Genomic DNA, 18,526 nt, shown 5'->3' with positions numbered 1-18,526 from the left:
CTCCTGGATGCAATGGATGCTGCATGCCAAGACATCACAGCTGAACACTGCCAGGGGTGGATAAGGCATGCAAAAAGATTCTTCCCACGATGCCTTGCCAGAGAAGATATCAGGTGTGATGTGGATGAGAACATGTGGCCAAATGCAGAAGACCGGGCAGACAAGAAGTTTACTTTGTTTTTTTAAATTATTATTCCGGTGCTTTTTCTGTTTGTATATCTTGCAGTAATGTCCTTTTGCAAATAAAGTCTTTACTGCAGCAATTCTGTCTCTGTCTTTTTTTTAGAACTGTAACTGTACATTCTATAAAGCTACTCTGAGATGGTCATTCATTTTTTGTGACAAAATGCATGCATTTACTAAACCCAACAAAACAAAAATGTAGAGAGGCTTCAAAAGAAACTACAGTGCAAAACACAATCTCTGATCAATACAATATACTGTACTGTCCATTGTATAAGGGCAGACCTGTCACATAAAATAATGCAGTTTCTGTAATTTCAGCTGATGATAGTGTTTTTTTTGTCATTGTGTTATGATTGACTAAATGTTCCTGTTGGAAGAGAACATGTGTTAGTGTTTTGAATAATTATTTGATTTTGAAACATGTTTGCAGTGTTTTGGTAGACATAGTGTATATTGTGTTAGTGTATTATTGTATTTTGAAAATTAGATTTGGAGTTTAGTTTACAATGTGTGATTTTGAGCATGAAATTAACCGTTTTGCCAATTGTGTGTTTTAGGTGTGTTGGTGTGTTAAGAGTTTAGGAAATTTGTTAAATGTATTGAAAAATCTGTCATAGCGATTGTAAAAAACTGTAAACCTGCTAATGGGGATTACTGCTGTTCAGAAGTTTGGGGTCAGTAGGATTTTCAAATGTTTACATGACTTCTGGGGGCCCTAAGCAAAACTTTAATGTAAAAAAAAATAAAGCATTGCACAGACTTCACCATATAAATTAAACGTACACTTACATTCATAACAAAGTTGTACAATATTCAGTGAAAAAATTCAGTGAATGATTCTCTCATTTTCTTTTGTTGTTTGATTAATAGATGATGATAGTAAAGCAGCAGGTTTTTACTGTAGGATGTTTTCATGAATGCACAGATACTGACTAGCATTTTATCACTTTTGCATTAGACTGCATATGACAGTCACATACATGATTTAATTGATTTGGATGTTGCGTAGAAAGGACGACAGCGCACCACATTAAAGTAAAGGAATATTCTTGTTTTCAGAACTATTGGCCAATATCTAAAACTAATCTAAAATTAAATAATCTTTAAGAGCAAGGGGGCCTCCTGGTGTTTCATGGGCCCAACGCAACATGTATGAGAACATATATGAGAATCTGCTCTGCCAAAACTGCATTTATTTGATCAAAAGTACAGTTGTTTTCTCTTTCAATATATATTAAAATATAATTTATTCATATGATGGTAGCTGAATTTTTTCAGCATTATTATTCGTCTTCACTGTCACATGATACTTCAGAAACCATTCTATAATATGCTGATTTGGTGCATAAGAAACATTTGCTTATTGTTATCAATGTTAAAAATGGTTGTGCTGCTTGATATATTGATGAAGCCCATTATCATTATTATTATTTTCAGGATTCTATAATGAACAGAAAAAAGTGAAAAGATGAAAGGGGGAAAAATGTCTCAAATTACGAATGTAACCATGGTTCCCTGAGTAGGAAGCTTGTCTGAAGCTTGCGTCCAAAGCATGGCAGGGAGCTAGAGGACGCAATGTCTCGTTCCCTACTCAGGGAACCATGGTTACATTCATAACCTGAGACGTTCCCTTCGAGGGAACTTCGGACTGCGTCCTCTAGGAGGCACTATGGGGAACAGTATACCCAGAATCCAGAATCATGGCGAACACTAAGTACCAACTCTACCATTTCTATGGGAGTTGCCCCTGGGACGTTTAGACGGCTGTCTGTGACAGTACCCCTTACGGCCAAAGGCCTAAGCTACATACCCAACTGTTAGGGCCTTGGCCAGGGATAGAGCTGAAGGCTTGGAATCAGGAAAGATTCCTTTAAAGGGATATGGCTAAGAACCTAGCATTTTATACTAAGTCTTGCCTGTCACACAGGGGCTACCGCTTGCTTTCTCATAAGCTTGCTGAAGGAGCTGTCTCAACAGATCCCTAGTAGCAACAGCCAGTTTAGATAGGTATCCGAGGATACATAGGTGGAGTGGTGCCCAAGATGAATGGGGCTTTTATCAACTCAAGAAAGTGCACGAAGCAACCGCACGAAGCCCTCACTATATAGGATTTTAGAAAGAATGCAGAATACTAGCGTGCGAACTTACCACTGTGTGGATTTCAGAAAGTGTGCAAAGACTTCACGTGCACACTTACCATAGCATGGATATTCAAGTATTGTTCTAAAGAGAGGCTCTCGTTGCACTCTGATAGAGCAGCTCATAGATGGAATGGTGCATCTCAAAACAGTATTTTAATAATGGAAATAATGCTGGAGTACTCTGGGGAAAAAAACAGAGAACTCAGTCTCGTATGAGAGAACTCCGAGTTCAGAGTAGTGCGCTCATAGGCTACCCTTCTTGGAAAAGGGGAGTGCTGTTAAAGTACTACGAGAATCGCCCAAATAGCCCCTTATGTTGAGGAAAGCTATGCTTGAAGTGTATAAACAAATTCACACTGGCTGAATGGAGCCCAAGGAACAAAGGTCTAATCATCTCAAGAAAAGGGAATGAGGCGGAGCGCATAAGACTTCTGTAATTGCCACCTCCACTTCCCACTGGATGGGACAGCACAACTAAGCAGCAAAGATACTCCTTGGGGTGACCTAGCCTGATATCCATGAAATTCCCTGCAGTGCTGTGCCAGGCCTGATGATCAAGGAGGCTCCCGCAGAAACCCGTGATCTCAGCTGCCAAATACCGGAACATGAAGCCAGATGGCTGGTGCTGACGAGTGTTTAGTAAACACTGTAACTGAGCACTGCAAAGAAACTCACAGAGTTTATTAGTAGACACATAACCACCAGCAATTTAATACACATAAGTATATACAGAAAGGGTTACATAAAGTTCAGAAGGCGAAACCTGAGCATCGAGAAGAAAGCCTTTTCTTTCTTCCTGATGTCTGCCTTGTTTATCCAGAGACGTCTCTCTGCCACCACCATGGCCGCCATATTCCTGCCCACGGCAGAGGCGGCCTGCTTGATAGCATGGAGAGAGATCTGTGGTGCGGCGCAGCTCGGCTACCTGATCAGGAAAAAGGACCTTGCCTCTATCCAGGTTTCTTAGCATATGAGTCTGATATGCTTGAAGCACCACCATTGTGTGTAATAAAGCCACAGCCTGACCTGCTGCTGCGTATGCCTTGCCATTTAAGCGAGATGTGTTTCTTGAAGGGGCTTAGATGGCAAGGAGGGAGTTTAAGAGAGGATGTCTCCCCCGCAGAAAGTAAGCTCTTTCTTCAGGGGGCATCCTCTCATAGCCGTTTTTGCACAACTCTTATGCCGAAACCGATGGAAGGCTCAGCCTCAGCTTCTTCACCATCCTCAAATATCTCCTGCTTTTCCTGAGTAAAAAACCAGCAGAGCACTAACCTCAGTATCAGAAAGTATTAAAGTTATAACATTAACCTCCCGAGGCTCTCTCTCTTTCACCTCCATTACGAGCGCGAAAGGGAAAGTCCCTCTCTAAACCATTCAGACGGAGCCACCTGAAATTCTCACGAGCTCATTCTCCTCCATGCCTCAGCAGCGACGGGTCCTGAACCGCGGGAAGCAGATGGCTGCCTTTTTTTTCCTTGGAAAAAGAGACGAACGAGAGCAGCACTTTTTCATTGAAAAAATGCTCACAATGCACGCAGATTGCCTCCTCAAAGACATTGCATACGTGCTCTTCACCCAAACAAATGATGCAAAGATCGTGTGTGTCCTTGGGTGTCAAATAACACAGACATGGATGCACACATTGTCTAAACACTTGCTAGTAGTCGCCATGATAGACAGAGAAAGATCACTCTTACCAGTTACCAAGATGAAGAAGAGAATGACGTGTTTTCTCCTGTTCTCCCAGTGCTTGTTTATAGTCGCGCCGGTAGTGCCGTCAGAGGTTGTCGCCGGCCAACTCGTTGGTGTTTTTTCAATGTATGCTTCAGACACGGGTCACGACGAGGTGTTCCCCATAGCACCCACCTAGAGAACGCAGTTTGAAGTTCCCTTGAAAGGGAACTTACTGAAACCCAACTTTTAAACGGTAGTGCTATTTAAATATATCAAAATGCATAATAGGTAATACAATTCAAGTAAAATATAAAACCACAAAGAAAACATACTTTACTAATGGGTGTTTTCTGTATAATTATAATAAAAAACTGTAAAATGAAGACTCAGGTTAAAAAGAAATGCAAAGATTTAATAAAACTTGACTGGCTGCCCTACAGCAGAGCCGTATCAGCAGGTGCTTTACTGTGGCTTTCATCCTTCAGCTGGAAATTTGAGCCATTTCATGTTAACATCCAAACAAAGGGTGACTGAACTGACATATTGATCAAACAGGTGTGCTTACAGAGAGTTAAAAGACTGATGTGAGTTTATGAAGGAATTCATCAGTATGTCAATGGTTATGCATGCAAAGGTCACTTGTTTAAGAAACAGTGTCATGTTCTATGCATTAAATAATGAATGAACAATTTTCACAGCAATCAAGATGTCTTACACCCAGATGCTGAAACAAAAAACCCACCCAGATTTACAGTTTGCATCAGTAAAAACCGTAGCATGATCTAGAAGATCTAGATAATTTATTGCTGTATTGTTTATAGTCTCATGGCTCATGGGATCACATTGTTTGCTTGGATTTATGTTTTCAGTAGATGTTTTCTTATCAAAGTGACTTGTGTGCATAGATCACATTACAGTATTTCACAATTGCTAAAACACTAAACCCCATTCTCTGAACCCAATGCTCAGTGGCCTAAACCCATTTGTCGAATCAGTCACTTTGTAGGCAAAATCTTAAACAAGTTCAGGTAGTTAAGACTCTGTTTGCAAATCTCATCCACTCTTTTTGCAAAACTCTAAACACATTCTTACTTACTAAAACTTTTCCCCCTTTCATCTTTGCACTGTGTTGCAAAATGGTAAATACATGTGGCAAAACTACAACACAACTGTCATCGTTTACACACAACAACTCAAAATTGTTCACACTTGTTTCTAATGATGTGATCAAATCAGTTGTCTAGAATATAAGCCAGTACAGGTGGCCCAGGTACGTTGAGTGTTGATACCACAATGGATGGAAACAATGTGAGAGGCAGAGGAGGAAGAGGAGGAAGAGTTTGTGTAAGAGGTGGTGGACGAGGAGGAAGAGTACAAGGACAACTGTGGCCACCATAATCATGACATTCAGAGAAGAGAACAGGTAAATGTATTGTTTTTCTAATTTGACATTTGATATAGTACATCAGTTTGTCAATAGAAAGGGGAGTGGGAAAAAAGAAAAAAAGATTTAGAATACAATTTACATATGAATGTGATTTCCATTACTATTGTTTCTGTATGTATACATTAGTAAGACCATTTTCCCTTTTGTAGAATTGCAAGACTACCAAATGAGGGTGGAAGGACTCCTTCGTTTTCCCAACAGCAAGAGGCTCTCGTTGTTCATATGGTCCAACGGTCACGGACGTCTCCTTCCTTAACGAGCTAAATGACTTTTATGCTCGCTTCAACAGCGACAGCAAGGAGACGGCCACCAAAATTACACACTCAAAGGACCACCAAACCCTCAAACTCGCCTCCACAGATATCCACACTGCATTGAGCCAGATCAAAGCACGCAAGACTGCTGGCCCGGATGGCATTCCTGGACGTGTGCTTAGGGCATGTGCAGAGCAGCTTGCAGGGGTCGTCACAGACATTTTCAAATTGTCCCTCACCCAAGCAACTGTGCCAGCATGTTTTAAGTCCACGTCCATTGTGCCAGTACCGAAACACTCCTCCCCAATGTGCCTGAATGACTATCGCCCCGTTGCGCTCACTCCCATCATTATGAAGTGCTTCGAGCGACTGGTCCTAGCACACCTCAAAGACTGCCTCCCACCCATACTGGACCCACACCAATTTGCCTACCGTAGGAATAGGAGCACAGAGGATGCAGTATGCACAGTGCTGCACTCTGCACTCACACAGCTGGACCATAACAACACGTATGTTAGGATGTTGTTTGTTGACTTCAGTTCAGCATTTAACACCGTCATTCCATCCAAGCTGACCACAAAACTTGGAGACCTGGGGCCTCATTTATAAAGCGTGCGTACGCACAAAACGGGGCTGGAAACGTACGTACGCCAGTTCCCACGCAAAGGTTGTGATCTATAAAAAACAAACTTGACGGGAGAATGTGCGCACCTTTAAGCAAACTTTGAGCCGTGCGTACGCACATTCTGGAGACAAAGGGAATTGGCGACACCGATGGTGAGGTCGTGAACTGAAGTTAGATTGTAGAAAATAAATGTGAGAAGAACGATTATAAGAATGAATGACATTTAATTTTCACTCCATTTCATACGTTATATCCACATTATCATGAAGATTAAATCCAACAGTGTTATTTGTGCCGATTGTTTTAGGCTATATACATCTAGTAAAATCCAAACGTAATTCAAAATGTATTAAAAGTAAAATAAAATAATAATCAGCGCTGCCTTACAGTCACATTGTCCACAACGGGAGCACAGGAGGACATGGCGCGATACATGTGATAGCCTACAGAATAGCATGAAATACCCTTTTATTAGAGAACTGCAGAACACAGTGTAAAAAGGAAATATTTTCCTTAATGTACATAGCCTATATCATAAAATGTCAAAGTCTGCAAATACAGTCATGAAGCACAATCGCTACTCATCATCGGTCCTAACTATTACGGTGTTCATTACAAAACCGTCAAGAAGCATGTGTTCACTATAACATTTTCGTCTTAAATTTTCGCCCACAAATTAATTAAGTGATTTTGTCAAGGTGTTAACGATCAGTCTATTTGCTAGAAACATATAAATTCTCCGGTGACCCGGGTATGTAATGCTTCATGATGGCACTCCTGGCACTGTTGGAGGATTACGCTAATGGCAGAATAAGGAGAGAACGAGTTTTCAGGGACCATGATGATTTCCTGGCCCATGATGATGACTGGCTAATAAGCCGATTTAGATTCCCTAGAGCTGTGCTCTTGGATCTATGTGCTGAATTGGGTCCAGTATTAGAGAGGGCAACACGCCGGAACCATGCCATCCCAGTCCAAATACAAGTCCTCACCACTCTGGGGTTCTTGGCAACCGGCTGTTTCCAGCGGGAATTGGCAGACAGGTAAATTAATAATATAAAAAAACTATAAGTAATCCTCAAATTTGTCTCTAAGACCTTTTTGTATATGAAATAATTCTATTGGAATCTATCATCTCACCCTATAGGTCTGGTATATCACAGCCGTCCCTGAGTGCCATAATATCTGTCGTTTTAAATGGTATACTTAATATGGTTAGTCGATACATCAGGTTCCCCTACACTGTGCGAGAACAGGCCGAAATTAAAACGCAATTTGCAGCAATGTCTGGTTTCCCAAATGTAATCGGCGCAATTGACTGCACTCATGTTGCTATAAGGGCACCATCTGAAAATGAATTTGCTTATGTTAATAGAAAGCATGTGCATTCTATTAATGTGCAAATCATATGTGACTCCAACATGACCCTCACAAACATTGTGGCACGCTGGCCTGGTTCAACACATGATTCCTTTATCTTGACACATAGCAGTGTAGGGAACAGACTAAATGCAGGCGCAGTACGTGATGGCTGGCTTCTTGGTGAGTTTAACAATATTAAAAAGTAGAAACTGTAACAATTTTGTTTTTAATATAATTATAACCTGCAGGCGACAGTGGCTACCCCCTGAGACGCTGGCTCCTCACCCCATTTTTAAACCCGCAGAGCGCAGAGGAAACTCATTATAACGAGGTCCACTCTCGTGCCCGCGCAGTTGTGGAGCGTGCCATCGGCATCCTGAAATGCAGATGGCGTGCTCTGGATGCCTCGGGTGGCAGACTTTTATACCATCCAGCAAAAGTGTGCAAGATTGTCAGGGCGTGTGGTGTTTTGCACAATATAGCACTGAGAAACGGTATTCCTCTCCCTCCTGATCTCCCTCTACCCCAGCATTACGACCCCGAGCCACAGCCCCCTGGCCGACAAGAGGGATATCAACGAGGTGCAAGAATCCGTGAGGATGTCATGCGGCGTTTGTAAAGAAAGACAAAACTCAAGGTTCATGTTTTAACTGCATCTTTTAATGATTGTGCAATTTCTTGCATCACTTCTCTCATCTGCCGTAGCTCATCTGCAACCCTGTTGACAGCGTTTATTGTCTCTCGCTGTAACTGCAGGACTGCGTCAGTGAGTACCCGACCACTTTTGGACGTGCCAGACGCAGAAGGGGCACTGCTTTGAGCCGGACGCTGTGCATCTGCATCTGAGAACCCCTCACCCTGAACCTCCTGTTCATTTACAGCTTCAGACTCCGGAAGGACTGGAGGACAAACAATTGGCAACATTTATCCATTTATCACCCCACACACTCAAATGTACAGCGTTAATGATTAAAAATCGGTTTAACCTTGCTCCTCTGTGGTTTCAGTCACGTCAGTGTCTCCCTCCTTTTCCGACACAATACCACACACGCTGACCTCCCCAATTATAGCCGCGATTTTGCTGTCCACTGATGTGAGATCAGCTGTACATGGGCCCCCACCAGTTGCAGCCACGCTCTGGCGGTGGGAGGACAGTTTTCTCTTTGCCTCCACCTTGAATGAATGAGAATCTTTATTTCACATATTTTGCATACTGTAAGCACATGTAAATAAAACTTTTTGAAAATCAATATTGCTATTTATATAGGTATATAGCCTAATAAAACACAAATGTAATATGTTGGTAAAAAAAAAATTTGTATACCTTCAGGTCGGACCATTTTTTCTTTAATTCTGCAACTGTCCGTTCTGTCCCACTGACACAATTGACGGCAGAAGCAATACTTTGCCACTCGCACTGCTTCTTTTTATTAGTGACCCCACTGCTGTGGCCACCAAATAACACAGTTTTCCGAGCCTCCACCTCCCCTACAAGTGTTTCAATCTCAGTATCTGAGAAATTAAGTTTTTTTCCTCTTTTCTCACCTGTCGCCATTATTAAAATTAGGCTAACAGAAATGCACGTTTTCACTTTCTTGGATTAATTAATTGGCGGGTCGCATGCCAGTTTTCCAGGTATATATGGGATTCCACTCTCATTTACATGCTGATCAGCAATCATGAGGTGATTTGCATTGACTATTTATGGTTAAAAATGGGCGTGTACAGGGCGGGATATGAGGCTGGTTCACGTACGCACATCTGCGGGTGATCTGTGATTTATAAAGGGAACATTGCTTACAGGTGTGCGTACGCACGGTTTTATAAATTGGAATATTTTTTGGCGTACGCCATTTTTGGCTTTTGGGCGCACGTAAACTTTTAGTAAAGATCCTACGCATAGTTTTATAAATGAGACCCCTGGACATTACAGTTTTTCTGAATTGCTAAAACACTATATCCCATTGTAAAAACTAAACTGGCAACTGCCAAAACTCTTTTATCAAATCAATCACACTGTTGTCAAAATCTTAAACACTATTCATCTGTTTAGGACACAATTTGCGAATCTGAATCGCCCATTTACCAAAACTCTAAACACATTCTCAAACACAGAACACAACTTTGCAGTGTCATACACTTGTACCCAGAATTGTGCACACAGGCTACAGAAGTTAAACACAACTAACACACTGTTCTCATCCTTTACACACTACCACTCAAAATTGAAAACACATGTGTCCAATCAGTGCACACAATTTGAAAACAGTATTTAAGCCTAGTCAAATGCAAATGGCATGAGTTGATCCAACAATGGAGCAGAACAGAGGAAGAGGTGGAGGAAGAGGAAGAGAAAGAGGAAGAGGAAGAGGAAGAGGAAGAGGAAGAGGAGTCTGTGTCAAAGGTGGTGGGCGAGGACAAAGACCAAGCAGATCAATAATTTCAAATGACATTCGAGCAACTGTCATAGATCATGTTCTGGTGCATGGCATGACTATGAGGGAGGCAGGGCAACGTGTGCAACCAAACCTAAGCAGGTTCTCCGTGGCTTCTATAATCCGGACCTTCAGAGAAGAAAACCGGTAAAGTATACTTGTCTCAGAAAGGGGACAATGACACATAACTTCTCCATGGTACTGTGTTTTGAAAACATTTACTGAATAAAATGTGTGTGTATGTGTATACTTCTAACTAAATGGGGTTCTTTTTACAGAATTGAAAAGACGGCCTCATGAGGGTGGAAGGACACGCATGTTCTCACAACACTTATTGTGGATATGGTCCGTCAGAACAATGCAATTCGACTGCATGAAATACAGCAGCGGATTGTAGAAGACAACGTACATTTCGAGGGGAATAAATAGTGTGAGTCTGTCAACAATTGATCGTGTCCTGCAACGCAACAAGATAAGGATGAAACAAGTTTATCGGGTACCATTTGAGTGAAACAGTGAGAGAGTGAAAGAGCTACGATGTCAATATGTGCAAGTAAGTAAACTCAGTACTAGAAAGTACTGTGTAGTTTGGGAAGCAGCACATGTATACATCTTACTGTGTCATTTATGGAACTAAATGTAGTTTTCACTGTGTACAGAGAATCTTTGAGCTTGACTCAATGGCTATGCCTCATGAATACATTTTCATGGATGAAGCTCGATTCAATCTAGCCAAAAGGAGAAGAAGAGGTCGCAACGTGATAGGTCAACGTGCCATTATTGAACTGCCTGGCCAGCGTGGTGGAAATGTAACCATCTGTGCTGCCATCAGCAGCTATGGGGTTCTCAACATTCATGTTACTGTTGGGTCATACACCACACGAACTGCTGCTAACATTCCTGGATGGTTCTACGGGGTGCTCTGCTCGAGCAGAGGGAGCGCGAGCAGGCGGAGCGTCCCATGTATGTTGTCACTTGGGACAATGTGAGCTTTCACCGTGGTCCGAGAATACGCGACTGGTTTCAAAATGAGCAGCATTTTATTAATGTCTTTCTTCCACCATACTCTCCCTTCTTAAACCCTATCGAGGAGTTTTTCTCAGCATGGAGATTGAAAGTGTATGACCATAACCCTTACACACAGGAGAACCTAATTCAAGCAATGACTGGAGCATGTGGCGACATCAGCGTGGAATCTTGCCAGGGCTGGATTCGGCATGCTTAAAGCATTCTTTCCCCGTTGCCTTGCAAGGGAGAACATAGCATGTGCCGTGGATGAAGTCCTGTGGCCTCACCCAGCAGAGAGGCGTGATCCTGAGGCAGAATGAATGCTGTAAACATGTCTTTTTTTTTTTTTCTTTACATAACTTTTGTTTCTCTTTTTTGCTGCAGTTTTTTTAAAAGCTTTATTTTATTTCTTTGTTTAAATCTGAGTACAAGAATATAATTATTCCCGATATCCCACAGTGTTTTGCATTTATTTATGTAGTGTGTAATGGTTGCTAAGTTGTGTTTGCACATTAGCTGGTTTTGTGTGTGATTTTGATTAAAGTTAAAATGGTTTAGGGTCAAATGTTTAGTTTTGCAAGAGGAGTCAGAGGTTTTGTGAATGTAGCTTGAAAATTGGGTTGTGTTCACAGTTTAGAGGAAAGGAGAGCAGGTTTCAAGAAATGTGTCTTAGCAATTCAGAAAAACTGTAACACCTCCCTCTGCAACTGGATTATGGACTTTCTGACCAACAGGCCTCAGCATGTTCGGTCAGGCCACACCCACTCCTCCACCATAACACTTAACACTGGCGTACCACAGGGCTGTGTGTTGAGTCCATTCCTTTACTCCCTTTATACCTACGATTGCAAGCCTGTGCATGGATCCAACTCCAAGTTTGCAGACGACACCACGGTGATTGGCCTCATCACAGACAACGATGAGACTGCCTACAGGGAAGAGGTACAGCACCTGACCACATGGTGCGCTGACAATAACTTGCTCCTTAACACCAATAAGACTAAGGAGCTCATTGTGGACTTCAGGAAGAAGAAAGGAAGCACGCGTGACACCATCCACATTAATGGGATGGTTGTTGAACGTGTCTCCAGCTTCAAGTTCCTGGGAACCACCATCTCGGAGGAACTGTCCTGGGCCACAAACACCTCCAGCCTGGTCAAGAAGGCTCACCAGCTCCTTTTCTTCCTCAGGACACTGAAGAAGAACCAGCTGTCTTCATCCATCCTGGTGAGCTTCTACCGGTGTGCGATTGAGAGCATCCTGACCAGTTGTATCACAGTCTGGTATGGGAACTGCTCAGTGGCTGACCGCAAGGCACTGCAGAGGGTGGTGAAAACTGCCCAACACATCACAGGGACACCACTTCCTGCTCTTGAGGACATCCAGAGGAAACGCTGTCTACGATGAGCTAGCAGCATACTCAAGGACTCCTCTCACCCTGACCATGGACTGTTTTACCTCCTGCCCTCTGGGAGGCGCTTCAGTAGCCTTTCAGGACTGCATTTCGTTGCCTTGTACCTTACATGTGCAGTCACACTTTAAGCTATCAACAGTGTCAGCCTTTCTACCATTTCCTGTGTCCTCCATCGCAACAGGGTAAGCATTAAGCAAGTGTACAGAGTACCCTTTCAGCGCAATTCAGAAAGGGTCAAAGATCTACGATATCAGTATGTGCAAGTAAGTGTACACTTTCAGCACTGATGTTTACAGTACAAGTTTGTAGCCTACAGTTATTGTCCTGTACTGTTACTGTAACTGCACTACATTGTAGTGTATGTAAATCAGGAGTGCATATATATATATATATATATATATTATATATTATATATATATATATATATAATATCTTTGCTGCCCTTCTTGACACCAGACCATCTTCCAAACGTCTTCGCCTCACTGTGCGTGCAGCTGCGCTCACACCTGCCTGCTGCCATTCCTGAGCAAGCTCTGCACTGGTGGCACTCCGATCCCGCAGCTGAATCCTCTTTAGGAGACGATCCTGGCGCTTGCTGGACTTTCTTGGACGCCCTGAAGCCTTCTTTACAAGAATTGAACCTCATTCCTTGAAGTTCTTGATAATCCTACAAATTGTTGATTTAGGTGCAATCTTAGGCCCCGTTTACACGATGGGAAAACGCAGATATTTCCCTGCGTTTTGGCCTGTAATTTACACGAAAACGCCATTTTTATCCCTGAAAACGATTATTTCTAAAAACTCCGGCCAAGTGGAGATTTCTGAAAAATTTTGTTTTGAAAGGAACAGGAAGTTGCTCGATTTTGAGGATTCTGATTGGCTTGCATGGCTTTATCCTTCTCCCTACACTGCCGCCCATAGGTTTGGCATAGTTATGATGGCGCTCGACGGCGTATTTATGCGGGTTGATGTAAACGACAACTTTTTTGAAAACGATGTTGTGTGCACGATGTTATTTTTGAAAACGGAGGGGGGGGAAATATTCGTTTCTCTAAATACCCGGCTATGTGTAAATGTGGCATTAGTAGCCACAATATCCTTGCCTGTGAAGCCATTTTTATGCAACGCAATGATGGCTGCACGCGTTTCTTTGCAGGTCACCATGGTTAACAATGGAAGAACAATTATTTCAAGCATCACCCTCCTTTTTACATGTCAAGTCTGCCATTCTAACCCAATCAGCCTGACATAATGATCTCCAGCCTTGTGCTCATCAACATTCTCACCTGAGTTAACGAGACGATTACTGAAATGATCTCAGCAGGTCCTTTAATGACAGCAATGAAATGCAGTGGAAATGTTTTTTTGGGATTAAGTTAATTTTCATGGCAAAGAAGGACTATGCAATTCATCTGATCACTCTTCATAACATTCTGGAGTATATGCAAATTGCTATTATAAAAACGTAAGCAGCAACTTTTCCAATTTCCAATATTTATGTAATTCTCAAAACTTTTGGCCACAACTGTACACAGTTTTACCTAATCTCATGTTAAACTTCAGTACCTACAGAGTAGTACCGCATCCATCATATCTCCAAAAAGTCTTTAGTTTTATCATATTTATAAAAGAAAAATACAGTTTTCTGATTTTCTCCGGAAAAAGCCGAGCTCCTGGAGGAGTACTGTGGGCAGAGCTATAATACTGATGTTTTGTGTTGTTTCCATTAACATATATTCAGTTATGTACTGATTTCCAACAAAAGACAGAAATCTGATGCAGTTGTACTTACATGAATGGGGTCTTTTATGACTTGTTTATCAAACATTCATCACTGAAATGACCAGAACAAACAAACGCACTTGCTACACTCTGTTGCTGCCCCGGAAAAACAAACTGCATCCACTGTTTGTGTAACGCTGGGTTCTTTGGGAAGCTGAACACGGTAAACTTTCCCTCACATCCAAAAACACACTTATTTGGAGATATTCTCGAACAAATCCTATGCGGCGCTGCCAACGATAAAGCGTGTTGATGGGCACGGTCTCACTCTCCTCAGGTCGACATGTGTGCAGGGCTGCGCTTTTCTGAGAGAAATGCTCATATAAGGAGTTCCACCATATAGGGATGTCCCTATCAGGTTTTTTTGTCCTCGAGTCCGAGTCATTTGATTTTGAGTATCTGCCGATACCGAGTCCCGATCCGATACTTCTATAACACATAAAAAAAGAATAAAGAAGAGCAAAAAACAGATCTAGGATGTTCAATAAATTACATTTTGAAATATATTCAAATATAAAACGGCTATTTTAAATAGGCTAGTAAAAATATTTCAAAATCTTACTGTTTTGCTGTACTTTGGATCAAATAAATGCAGGCTTGGTGAATAGAAGGGACTTCTTAAAAAAAAAAAAAAAAAAAAAAACCTTAACAAGCTTACTGTTCAAAAACTTCTGACTGGTAGTATAGGTAACTTTATTTTTTTTCTAATTTCTAGCTTTTAATTGGCTAGAAATCTATAAATGCTGGACAATAACAAATAATAATGATTTGTTTATATACTACAAACACTGTTTATCACATAATAATGCATAATAGTTTCTATACTGTAATAAATACTATGTCAATCAGCACTGCATTGTTCATACTTTATTTATCACCTGCTGGAGATGACTTGAAGAACAATTTATTGTCGTGATCGTATATTAACGTCTTCGTGTTTGCATAAGTTTCTGTTTTCCTTTGAGCACCACAGCATAGCTGGACGCTTTTGTCCATATTAGGAATATCCTGATATCAGCGCGAGAGCGCGCTCCGGCTTCGAGTATTAATGAAACACACACTGCATGAGAGTTTAGCGCTCTGTGATGTTCATCTCGCTGTATCCTGAGTCCCGAATGAAATATCAGGTCATGCGCAAACTATCATGTCTCTTTGAGTTTGAATCTATATTTATTCACACCAGCTCTTGAAAACAAAGTGATGTCATGCCGCACGCGTCGCTGTTTCTGTGTGGAGTCAAAAGGGTCTAACTCTGTGCCACCGCATAACAAAAGATGTGTTAAAAATTAATGAGAATATATATATATATATATATATATATATATATATCCGAGTCCTGATCGGGAGGTAACGTCCGATTCCGATCGAGTCTGAAACCACGCGATCGGGCCCGATTTCCGATCACGTGATCGGATCTGGACATCCCTACCACCATAGTCTACGTCATTAAATCCACGATCGAAAAAAAAACAGCCGAAACTTGTACCAACCCGGAAGTAAGATTTTCGCCACAGAAATTCTCCATTCTTCCAAATTATTATTTTAAAACTTTGGCCATGTTTAGCATGAGAATCCATCTCTTTAACACTCTGAACAACTCTGAATACATGAAACAGCATTGTAGCCCCCCTTTAATAAAAGTTCTGCACAACAATACTTTTTTTCCTGTGCTGCAAAGATACAAAATGTATGTAACCAGTGGTTAAATGAAACAACACAGGATACAAAAATTACTTTTTGGGGCTTTATTCTGGCTGCTGCCTCTATGAAGGACAGCGGTCGGAAGGAGCAAATATTTATAAACAAAAACAATACAATTTAAATGAAAAAGTATTTTGGTTCCTTGATATACTAATTTGGTATGGAAGACAACTGGTTAACAAAGTTAAGTCAAATCAAATTAAATACAATGCAGAGAATGAGATGCATTCGGCTAACAAAGTACTTGTATAACAGTTAGCACAATTTCGGAAATGAAATACGGTAGAGGCTTAAAGTCAAATGAAAAACAGTACATTAGCCTACCATTAAACTTCACAGTTATCTGCATTCACTTTACAAATAAAGAAATAATAAACAGTTCAAACAGCATTAAATTAGTTTCAATAGCTCTTAACCAGACATGAAATGCTTTTAAGATCCCCTGTTCTTAACATGACATTACATTTAGCATTCACGAACACTGGGCTCTAAATAAGGGAAACAAAATAAAATTAACCTTTGTTACAACACGTACCCAGTCTTTGCACGTGTCTCACACACACACACATACACACACACACACACACACACACACACACACACACACACACACACACACACACACACACACATTAAAACACTCAAGCATTTACTAAATTAATATTCTACCATATAATATACATCATACCAGATCCATCCATCCATCCATCTTCTTCCGCTTATCCGGGGCCGGGTCGCGGGGGCAGCAGTCTAAGCAGAGAAACCCAAACTTCCCTCTCCCTAGACACTTCCTCCAGCTCTTCTGGGGGGACACCGAGGCGTTCCCAGGCCAGCCGGGAGACATAGTCTCTCCAGCGTGTCCTAGGTCTTCCCTGTGGTCTCTTCCCAGTGGGACGCGCCCGGAACACCTTCCCGGGAAGGCATCCAGGAGGCATCCGAAACAGATGCCCGAGCCACCTCAGCTGACCCCTCTCGATGTGGAGGAGCAGCGGCTCTACTCTGAGCTCCTCCCGGGTGACTGAGCTTCTCACCCTATCTCTAAGGGATCGCCCAGCCACCCTGCGGGGAAAGCTCATTTCGGCCGCCTGTATCCGGGATCTTGTCCTTTCGGTCATGACCCAAAGCTCATGACCATAGGTGGGAGTAGGAACGTAGATTGACCGGTAAATCGAGAGCTTCGCCTTGCGGCTCAGCTCTTTCTTCACCACGACAGACCGGTACATCGACCGCATTACTGCAGAAGCTGCACCGATCCGTCTGTCAATCTCCCGTTCCATCCTTCCCTCACTCGTGAACAAGACCCCAAGATACTTAAACTCCTCCACTTGAGGCAGGAACTCTCCACCAACCTGAAGAGGGCAAGCCACCCTTTTCCGACTGAGGACCATGATAAACAATGAATAAATAAAATAAAACAGATTATTACACAAGGTTACATGGAATGCAAAAACATGATCCTTCTAATTAGCTACTTCAATATTCAGCAATCACGTATTTATTTATCAATCATTGGACACCTATTAGGAAGTTGAAAACAAACACATAAGCATTACCACAATTATTAAATGATCAATATGTTTTAATTCTAAATGTAACCAGAAACATAATCAGAAAGTAGCAACAGAACTCGTAAAAGAGTGTCAATCCAGCTCCAACCACTGAATCTTGAGAGCCTAGATGCACCAAGCTGCACCAAGCACATCACATTCTATTACTCATTCATTGATGCTTCTTTTCCACACCAAACTTCCAATAATTCCGGCCCACTAAAAGCAGCACGGATATATTTGCTTACCTCGACAGGCCTATCTATGTAAATGATTTAGAAAAAGTTCAGTCGATTCACACTTTATATCACCACCACTATATGTATTGTCATATCAACCAGGCCTAACATGCAATAATGCTTTTAAAGACATTTGACAAGCTAGTTGAATCAGAACCCTGATAAAGAAATTGATTGGCACAAAGTATTTTATGAATTCAATCAGGCTTTTATGGCTCATATAGTATATAGGAGAATATGGAACTTATCCTCACTCAAGGAAGTAAAAAAAAAAACACTTCAGTTTTATTCAAACTGAGCAATGCTGTTTGGTGCAGTTGCTGATATTTATATGACCATAAATTATGATTAAATCCTGCTAGCTTGTAATATAAATCAATAAGATCTTTATAGTGTTTAAGTAGAGCAGACTGCTTACTAAAATCTTTTTATGTCAAATGTGATACAGTATGCTTTATAAGTTAAGAATTTTGTAGCAACTATGTATAGAAGCATTGAATGGAGATTGCTGTATTTTACAAACAGGAATATTTAAAAGTAGGTGAAGAATATTAATGCTGTTTACCAGTGCATTCCAGAGAGCTTTTAATGCACACACTTACTGCCAGCATGTGGTATTGAGTGTTTTTCTCTGCATGTGAACCCTGATATGGTGTTCACACAGAGGAAACATTAGATGGCTGTGTAATTTCAGTGTATACCCTTATCTCT

This window comes from Carassius carassius, chromosome 11 (assembly GCF_963082965.1).
Source record: "Carassius carassius chromosome 11, fCarCar2.1, whole genome shotgun sequence".
Classification (NCBI taxonomy): Eukaryota; Metazoa; Chordata; class Actinopteri; order Cypriniformes; family Cyprinidae; genus Carassius; species Carassius carassius.
The sequence above is the reverse complement of the archived record's forward strand: the minus strand, read 5'-3'. Positions refer to the sequence as shown.